The 6,983-nt window shown below is 33.4% G+C and overlaps 1 pseudogene; it reads right to left on the bottom strand.

Moving 5' to 3' along the window:
* Nucleotides 1-3,808: 3,808 nt before the first annotated feature.
* Nucleotides 3,809-4,194, bottom strand: LOC100855752 (annotated as a pseudogene).
* Nucleotides 4,195-6,983: the final 2,789 nt, after the last annotated feature.

The raw sequence follows: 6,983 nt of genomic DNA, 5'->3' as shown, positions 1-6,983 counted from the left end.
GGGACTTCCTGCTCAGCAGGGAGTCTACTTCTTCCTCTGCCTCTCTCCTTCCTCCTGCTTGTGAGTGCACTTGCTCTCTCTCTCCCTCTCAAATAAATAAATACAATCTTTAAAAAAAAATGTATAACCTACTGTTGTCTGGTCATTTTATCTGAGATGTTCTAATTTTGACAATGCTGTTCTTCCAGAGCTTTGATCATTTTCTTAATTTCTTGTATCCCTTTCTTAAATAATATGCTAATTTCATTTTCTTTGTAGTCATATTTTTCTTAGTATTTTTCAATTGTCTGCTGCTGGAACATCATTTGGATTATTTTCATCTTGAGTTTTACAATCTTTATATATTATATCTCTCATTTGATTGTGATTTTGTTTCACATGTTTATTTTATTTTTATTTTTTATTTTTTTGTTTCACATGTTTAAATGAGATAGCACTTCCTGGATTATTAGGAGGTTGTTTCTATATGGGAGGTATGACTTGGCCATGGTAGATAATGTCCCTTGTGGTTCAAGAGCTTTCCTGTCTATCCAATCTATATTTATCTCTATCTCTCTCTCTCCATTTCTCTATCTCTCTATCAGTATCAATCATCTATCTACATGTTTTAGTCACTTATACACCTTGTGAGGCTTAGCCTGATATGATTCATGTAGGTTTCTTGTCTCTATTACTGTACTGTCTAGAGCTTTACCAGCCTTGCTTTTCATGGTAATCTCACTGTTAAACATTCTTGTTTGCTATTCCAGTACAGTATGCTCTGTTGATCTCTTCTGCCACACAGTATCTGAGCTTTATCTCTCCCTAGTATCCCCAGTGTTTCTTCCCTTTCCTAATGTGATTTCTGTTTCTGTAGTTTCACTTAAGAGTAGATCATCCTTCTACAAGGATGGATATTCTACAAAATTGGATATTTTTGCATTCCACTAGCGGTTTGGTCTCTTCTGCATTGTTTGAATTTCTTGTTTTTCCATTAGTGGTGTCCCAGAAGCCTTTGCACACTAACTTCTTATTTGAAGGGCTTCTTCAAAGTTTATTAGCTGTTCTCAAATTTATTCACATGAAGTTTCATTCAGTCTGTGGTCCTCTCATTATAGGGTTAGGTATTTATTGGTGGTTACTGTGTCCTGTGGCTTTATAACATCCTTTCACTTTTTATCTCTTTCCCAATAACATTGTATAGCTGTTGAAGCTAGAAGACCTGTGTTGTTTTTGGTATTTTGGCTTCATCTGAATACTCAGGAGAATTCCTTATTACCTGGTTTTATTGAAGATATCATTTCTTCAAGTGCTTTAATTGTTCTTTTACTGCTTTTTTTTGTATGAGGGGGTTTGAGAAGATTATAAAACATTTACTACACTCTTCACTGCCTCAATATTGCCTCTAGAAAGCCTGTCTTTCCTTTCTTATTTTTTTTTTTAAATCTTGAAGAATACCTTTGTTTCCAGTGTTATGAAATTTCATGATGGCAAGCCTCTGAACCTCCGAATGAGTCTATTTTTTATATTTTTACTGGGTGCTTTCTGGACTCTCTCAAACTGGGCACTCATATCTTTCTGTGCTTTGAAAATCTCTTGAGTAATTTAACTGACTTCTCTATTTTTCTCAGTTCTTTCTTTCTGGAACATCTATTAATTGGATATTGAGTCTAATGAAGACCTTCTACTATTTTTTACTTTATTCTCCTGTTTTTCATCTTCTTGCCTTTATGGCATACTTTCTAGGAAATTTTTTCAATTCCTTCTTCCAAATTTCCTACTGATTTTTTCATGTCTACTCTTCTTTTTGTAAACCTAAGAGCGTTTACTTTTTGTTTTCTGAGTGTTTTTTAAATATAGCATATTTTACGGCTCTTGGATGCAGTAACATTTCTCTCAGGGTATTAATAGTAGTGAAGATTTATTATCATTTTTTTTAAGCTTTCTTCTCCTTGCATTGTTATTTTTTTCTTTTAATCCAAATTGCTTCTTTCCTGTTTTGCTTGGTTTGTCTTTGACTTTATAGGTTTTCTTAAAATGTCTGGTAATACTTGGTTGAAAGCACATATTTAAAATTAGAGCAAGTTAAAAGTTGATGGGAAGTTCTGACTGTATGATTGGGGCTTATCAATTTTTAACTTTATTGTGGGATATTTATTTTGGAAATGTTTGGTGTCTGTGTCTTATATTCTTTATCCAAAGCTATTCAGACACCTGAAGATTTTGCCCATTTACCAGCTTGGTGATATATATATATATATATATGTATATATATATATATACATATATATATATACAGCTGCCAGAGTTTTAGAGACAGAGTAAAAAAATAGAATAGAGCTTTCGATGTTAGTATATACATTTTCACTTAATTCTGCTGTATGTGTGAAACTTCCTGGGACAAGAGACTTTGGTACTATCTCAAAAAATACACACCCTCTAAAATGCACATAAAAACACAATGGCATCATTTTATACCCACGAGGATGGCTAAATGAAAAAGATAATAAGTTTTTGTAAGGATATGAAGTTGGAAATCTTATGCATTGCTGGTGGAGATATAAGTAGTGCAGCTACTTTTGAAAACAGTCTGTCAGTTCCTTAAAAGAGTAAACATACAATTAATATATGTCACAGAAATTCCACTCCTAGGTATATACTCAAGGGAAATAAAAACATGTCTGCACAAAAACTTATACACAAATGTTCATAGTAGTTTTGTTCATAATATATAAAAAAGTGAAAACAACTCAAATGTCCATCAGTGATAAAACAAGTAAATAAGATGTGATATATATGTACAATGGAGTACTATTTGACAATACAAAGGACAATACTGCCACATGCTCCAACATAGATGACCTTAAAACATACCAAGTGAAAGAAGTTTATAAAAGGACACAGTGAATTAATCAATTTATACTAAATGTCCATATTAGATAAATCCAGAGATAAATTTTTGATTAATCTTAATTAATTAATTAGATGTTAATTACCTTAAAATTTAATGTATTCTAATTAATTTGATTAGTGATTTCTTAGAGCTGGAAGGAAGGGGGATTGGAGGGTGATGGCTAATGGGTATTGAGTTTCTTTTTGGGGTAATAAGAGTGATCTAAAGTTATGATGACAGTTGCACAACTATGAATATATTATGAATATATTATAAACCACTGAATTATACTTTAAATGGGTACATTTTATGATATATGAATTTATCTCAGTAAAGCTGTCAAAAATATATTTGTAGTTTTCTGCTAGTTTAAGAGAGAAATGGTAACCTATAGACTTTGGAATGGAGAAGGAGAGCTAAGTCTTAATGCTGTTTAAGTTTTCAACAAATCTTATGCTTTTAGTGCTCATTTAATCCATTTCTAAAAAATATTACTCTACCAATTCCTTAGGTATTTAGGTCTCTATGTTTAAATGAGATTGCTTCTTGACTTTTTATACTATGGGTTTAAGATTCACCTTTCTCAATGTGCTAAGTTAACTGTCCATTCGCCTTCCAGCTTTTAAATTAGTTGCTGTTTTCCTCTCTCAATATGTTTTAGTGGGTTTATTTATTTTTTAATTTTTATTTATTTATGATAGTCACAGAGAGAGAGAGAGAGAGAGGCAGAGACACAGGCAGAGGGAGAAGCAGGCTCCAGGCACCGGGAGCCCGATGTGGGACTCGATCCCAGGTCTCCAGGATCGCGCCCTGGGCCAAAGGCAGGCGCCAAACTGCTGCACCACCCAGGGATCCCTTAGTGGGTTTATATCTTAAGAGACTTTCATTGAAATACTTTTCTTTTTTAACAAGTGATAACTAATTTAAAAGGTTGATTTAAGCATCTGCAATGGTGACTTCAACCTCGACTCCTGGCTCAAATACTGATGGACGTAATCTGTTTAACAATCTCAGAAGGACTGTGCAAATCAGTGAGTCGATTATGGATACTTATCTGAAAACAATCCTAAGTCTTAGAACCTTCACCACAAGGATCTTTTTCTTGCAATGATTCTCAGAATCTTAGTAGGCATCCAAACTGGTCCTTTCACTTTGAAATTCTTCTCCTTTGCTCCTCTGATCAAGTCAGCATGTAACTTCAAAGATTTTAGGCTGCGACTGGCTAGAGTAATTCTGATTTGGTGAAACACCACCTCTGGTTCCACGAGTGTTTTCCCGATGTCTTTGAAAGCCATGGCTGCTGCACAGTTTCCTGACCCATTTGTTCCTAAGGGAGAGTGAACAGTGGTGAGTTAGGAGTAGGAGGCTGGTGCCCAGAGCTCCCCTGGACCTGCAACTGCATCTTCCTCAAAGAGCTCCAAAGACTTCCACTGAAGTTTTAATCAAGTTTTAGGAGGAAGTAAAAATAATGCATGTTTTTATTCAGGAACCTTTATCTGGAAGTCAGAGGCTAGTTTGATTACTTTGTAAAATTCATCTTAGAAGGTGATTTAAATTCTTAAGATTCATCTGCTTTCAAATCTGGAGATATTCTGATATATGTGCAGTTTTCATGAGTGGCACTGGTAGTTTACAAGTAATTGTTTAGGCATTATTGCTTAGGGATTTTTTAAGTCACTTTTTCCTTTCTAATCAGTAATGACAACAATTATACCAGAACTAAGTTACAATTGGATATATTCCAACAACATGTTGTTTGCGGGTTAACATGAAAATAGATAAATTATTAGCTAATTTTCTGAATTGTTTAATTCATTAAAATTATTAGCTAATTTAAGCGAAAACACTTAAACGTGTTTTTTAAATTAACTTGAAAAATCCTAGCAAGCTATATTCCTGCTCATAAACTTAGATACTGAGTAATTAGCTTTTGATTTTAAGATGTTTTCTTTTCCTCTGGTTATCACTTTTTACTGTCTGTGTCATAATTTCTATTTTGAAATGCACTGTGCGCAACTTCTTCCACTTTTATTTTAAAAGATTGTGAATGCAACTTTTAGGACTTTCTTTTTACATTCTCAGGTTTAGGAGCTTTCCTGCCCTAAACTTGTGAGATATACGGGAATGAAGAACTAAGATAAGTATCCAAATCATGTTTCTATTTTTCTATGTCTCTGTTTTGTGGCTATTTCACGTCAGAATATTTTTTCCTCAGCTCACGTATAGTCTTCTCCATTTTTCTCTGTATTACTCTCTGTGCATTTTCTATCAGTTTATAATTCATATGTTTCATTTAAGGAATTGCCTCATTTTAGAATCAGATACAAAAAAAAAACAAAAAAAAAAAAAGGATTATTTGTATGTAAGAGACAGAGATGAAATTTTTTCTTATTTTATTATAATACAGAATACAAAATATAAGAACAAAGCTCTCTGTAGAATGGCTTTTATGTACTAAGAAGAAATAATGAAAGTCACTTTGACATATTAAAAAATTGATATTTAAGATTCACTGCCATTTGGCTGTTATTGAGACAGATTTTTCATTTGCATTTTTAAAAAGCTGAATAATGATTTTTCAAAAATCATCTTTTGCAGTTATTTATTCTTTTTCTTTAGGGCTGTATATGTACATGATCTGTATATCCATACATGTCTGTATCATGGAGAAATAATTATCCTGAACAAATGAAGCCCATGCCCAGAATAGCCTAAAGTTTAGTTTTTATGCATATTAGGATTTAAAAAAATGAAATTTCTTGGTTCAGTATATAACCTAATCTCTGAATAGTCTAGAATGAAAACTGCTTTTATAAGAGCAATATCAAGTATTTAATCAGGTTCTTTGTGGAAGAAATTTTCCTGAACAATATAGACAAGGGTGCCAGGTGGAGTTGTTTTCTCATCCTTGTAATAAACTTACTTTCATAAACCAGATTTTTTTAGTCCTAAATTTGTAAAAAAATATTTATGGTAGTTATAGTTATAGCTGCTATGTGAAAATATGGATATTAACAGCAGCATTATCTAAAATGCCTCTTTATTTAACTCTTTAATTAAAATCAAAACTCTAAAAAACATTTATTATTCTCATTATTTTTATTATTTATAGCCATATACATATGATCTTACCTTATTATTATGGACATTTGGCTAAATTCACCACAACAATGTAATGATCTGGAATTTTATAATTTTCTGTATTTCTCCAATTAACCTCATGAGCAACTTGAATCTATCAATGAATGACGCAATATTTGCTAAGTGTCCCTCTTATGTGTACAACATTCTACTTGTTTCTATAGAAAGAAACATACAACTGAGATATATATAATTATATGAATATATATAATCACAACTGGTAAGAAATGTTAAACTATGTGCTTATGATTCCAGAAATTTAGAGAAGGGAGAAATTAGACCAGCATATGAGGGAAAGGGTAGAGAGGGATTCAATGAAGCTTTGGGAATTTAGATGGCTAGCACAGGAATAGGTAGAAGATTGAAAAGAAAGATATTTTAGGTGGAGAGAAGAAATGCAGGAAGGACAGTGTGAGAAATTGGCCATTGTGGGACACCAGGACAAAGAAAAATGAAGTGAAAATAAAGTTGTTAATCCTGTGTTTACCAGGACAGCCAGATCATACAGAATGATCACGATATGGATGGATAGACACATTGCTAATGCCGCTGCCACTGCCACTGTCTCCTCCTTCCCCTTTAGTGCCTAATGATGCCCTACTATGCCAACATTATTTGGAAAAGTGCCTCCTTGTCTGTGCTGTTACTGCCATCGACACTGAAGATATTTCCTGATGGTTAGCATGGTGTGCTTGGCGCCAGTTAGCTTGGGGTAGGCTGAATAGTTGCCCCTAAAAATATCCACATCTTAATCCTTACCTTAAGGGTTGTGATGTGAATGTTACCTTATATGGCAAGGTAACTTTGTAGATGTGATTATGTTAAGCACTCTGAGAAAGGGAGATTATATTGAATTATCTGGGTGGGCCATACCTGTAATCACAGGGTCTTTATAAATTGGAGGCAAATGTAGATTTGATTATAGAAGAGGAGAAGGCAATGTGATGACAATGTTGTACAGCCCTAGCTA

This window comes from Canis lupus, chromosome 12 (assembly GCF_011100685.1).
Source record: "Canis lupus familiaris isolate Mischka breed German Shepherd chromosome 12, alternate assembly UU_Cfam_GSD_1.0, whole genome shotgun sequence".
Taxonomy (NCBI): domain Eukaryota; kingdom Metazoa; phylum Chordata; class Mammalia; order Carnivora; family Canidae; genus Canis; species Canis lupus.
This window is presented reverse-complemented; position numbering and strand designations above follow the sequence as displayed.